Source organism: Alexandromys fortis, unplaced genomic scaffold, assembly GCF_014885135.2.
Source record: "Alexandromys fortis isolate MF-2015 unplaced genomic scaffold, M_Fortis_MF-2015_v1.1 scaffold_41, whole genome shotgun sequence".
In the NCBI taxonomy this organism is placed as follows: Eukaryota; Metazoa; Chordata; class Mammalia; order Rodentia; family Cricetidae; genus Alexandromys; species Alexandromys fortis.
In genome coordinates this window covers 966,231-968,845 of record NW_026067923.1, presented here as the reverse complement: position 1 = coordinate 968,845, position 2,615 = coordinate 966,231, and the positions used below count along the sequence as shown (strand labels likewise).

Below are 2,615 nucleotides of genomic sequence, written 5' to 3'. Positions count from 1 at the left end.
TCATTCTTAACCATGACGTCCCCACCCCCCCACCGCCTCAGCTTTACCAGAGACTCCTAAACAGGTGTTCCGCGCATGGCCTCCTCTAGCCACGCAGAGCCTCATCTGAGACTTTATAGCTTGTTCACCCTTAGAACCCAAGAATTGATTCCCCTGCATGGACTCTTAGGAACTCCACCCCAAGCTGCCAGAGTGATACTTTAAAACATAATCTTGATTATTTGACTCTCATATTTAAAACTTTGGGTGCCCTTCTTTCTTGATACAGGAATATAGTATAATTTTCTTTTTCCTTTCATTAACTATTTTTCTTTCTTTTCTTTCTTTGAGATAGAATTTTATGTAGCCCAGGCTGACCTTGAACCTCAGACTCACCATCTAGCTGAGGAGTACCACGGATTGCCTCCATCTCCCAAGCTCTGGGTTTCTCAGCAGGCACCACACCTGGGAGTCCAGGTTTCTTCGTCTGAGATGTAAGGTGCCACCATTCTGTGTTTCTCCCTTAGCTGGGTGCTATGGCCATCTTCACCTTGACGCAGTGCTCAGAGGGCTGCTGTATGGCCCTGTCTCTCTTTTCCTCCCTTTCTCTTCCCAGTGTCACCTCTTACGACAGTAGCCACAACAACAAGACTTGACGAGAATGCAGAGTACCCGATAAGGGTGTCCCAGCTCCTGGTTTAACACAGGAGACAAAAAGGAAGGATTCAAAATTCAACAACCAAAGTAATAATTATTTTGATGATGCTTGTTGATAATTTCTTATCTCTTTATGTACATAAATGTGTGTTCTGGGTTACAGACATTTTGTTACTCCTTTTTTGTTTGTTTGTTTGTTTTGTTTTTCAAGGTAGGCTTTCACTGTAGCTTTGGAGCCTGTCCTGGAACTAGCTCTTGTAGACCAGGCTGGCCTCAAACTCACAGAGATCCGCCTGCCTCTGCTTCCCGAGTGCTGGGATTAAAGGTGTGCGCCACCACCGCCCGGCTTTATTATTCTTTTCAGTGATAAAACAGAGGTTCAGATAAATCAAAACACATTTTCCTTCCTTCCTTCCTTCCTTCCTTCCTTCCTTCCTTCCTTCCTTCCCTTTGTCTCTCTTCATTTCCCCATCTCCTTCCTCTGTTCCTTCCATCCCTTTCCCTCCTCTCCCCTCTCTTCCCCTCCTTTTTCCAACCCTTCTCCTCCTCTTTCCATCTCTCCTCTTTTGAGACAGGCTTTCACAACCCAGCATAGACTAGTCTTGAACTCATGATCCTTTTGCCTTAGCCTCCAGTGCTGGGTTCACTAGCATGTGCCACCACGTTCATATTATTCCAGTGTCATTTCAAACTACATTACCTGTAGTTTTAATGACACTTCAAAAGCTCAGAACTGCCCATGTATGCAGAAGTAAGGGATGCTTCTCGCCATTCACGCCTCTCTGGCTGAGTATCACCTTTTCTTTCAGATTCCATTTACTAGGCAAAGATGGAAACAATTGCATTTGACTTAGCACACTCCCAACGCTGACGGGCAGGCCCCAGGCCCCAGTACCACCTAGCCAGACACACTCAGCACACTCCCAACGGTGACGGGCAGGCCCCAGGCCCCAGTACCACCTAGCCAGGCACACTCAGCACACTCCCAACGCTGACGGGCAGGCTCCAGGCCCCAGTACCACCTAGCCAGGCATATTCAGCACACTCACAACGCTGACGGGCAGGCCCCAGGCCACAGTATCACTTAGCCTTGTGCACACCTGCCTAGATATTTCTCAGGATTGTGTCTTGAATGGCATTTCATGCCAGTTGCTTAACAGAGGACCCCTCCTGCTCCTTTATTTGTGTTCAGGGCATCATAGTACAAGGGTTGGTTTATAGGGGTGCTGATCTTCAACCCTCATACCATAGCCCAGTTGAGAGACCTTACCATGAGCCATGCTGCAACCACTGGGAGAACTCACACACCCCAGAGGATGGCCTGGGGAGGAAGCCATGCCCCTTTCTGGGACTCACCATGCCATTTTCCTCCTGTGCTTCCCTGCCTCCTCTTTGCTGATATTATCTGGGTCAGTAGAACTCAGAAAGAAGAGACGATTTCTTTTTTTGCATGGTGCTCCCCTAGCTTCTTTGCAAGATGACCTGGAAAGAAGAGGTAGCACAGGAAGAACAGGAAATGCTGTAAACCTTTGACAAACGCCCTTGACACCGTAGTCCTGATAAAATTCTGCTCTATCTCTTTATTGGTGGTGTTTCCGAACGTCACTCCTTAGTCTTTAAAACTGGACTTCTCAGTACTTGTCTGATAACAGACTGCTGAAGCTTTCAACAGGGCGCAGGGCTGTGTTCCTTTGGTTACAGGGAACCATTATGGCTAGGAAAGTGGGCTGGCCTCCTAGGCAGAGGGGCGGTGAGCTCTGGATCACAGGCGACTTTGGTATTCTCGTCAGTCTTCTTTTCTCTAGGCAGACTCTCACACAGTCCAGGCTACCCTCAGAGCTCAGGGTGACTGAGGATGACCTTGAACTGATCATCTTGTCACCTCCACTTTCCTGGTGCTGGGAGTATGGCTCTCCTGCACTACATCCAGTTCTTTTGGTGCCAATGGTTGAACCCAGGGTCTCATGTATGCTACGCAA

The 2,615-nt window shown here is 48.1% G+C and overlaps 1 long non-coding RNA gene across 1 annotated transcript in view; it reads right to left on the bottom strand.

Annotated features, from left to right (window-relative positions):
- The window catches only part of LOC126501465 (uncharacterized), a 5,017-nt gene extending 2,654 nt beyond the window's left edge, over positions 1-2,363 (bottom strand). The window contains exons 1-3 of the long non-coding RNA XR_007591681.1: positions 1,993-2,363; positions 1,337-1,455; positions 376-672 (exon numbers count right to left, since the gene is read on the bottom strand). This is a non-coding gene — a long non-coding RNA (uncharacterized lncRNA). The remainder of the gene's footprint in view (positions 1-375; positions 673-1,336; positions 1,456-1,992) is intronic.
- Between the last annotated feature and the right edge of the window lie 252 nt (positions 2,364-2,615).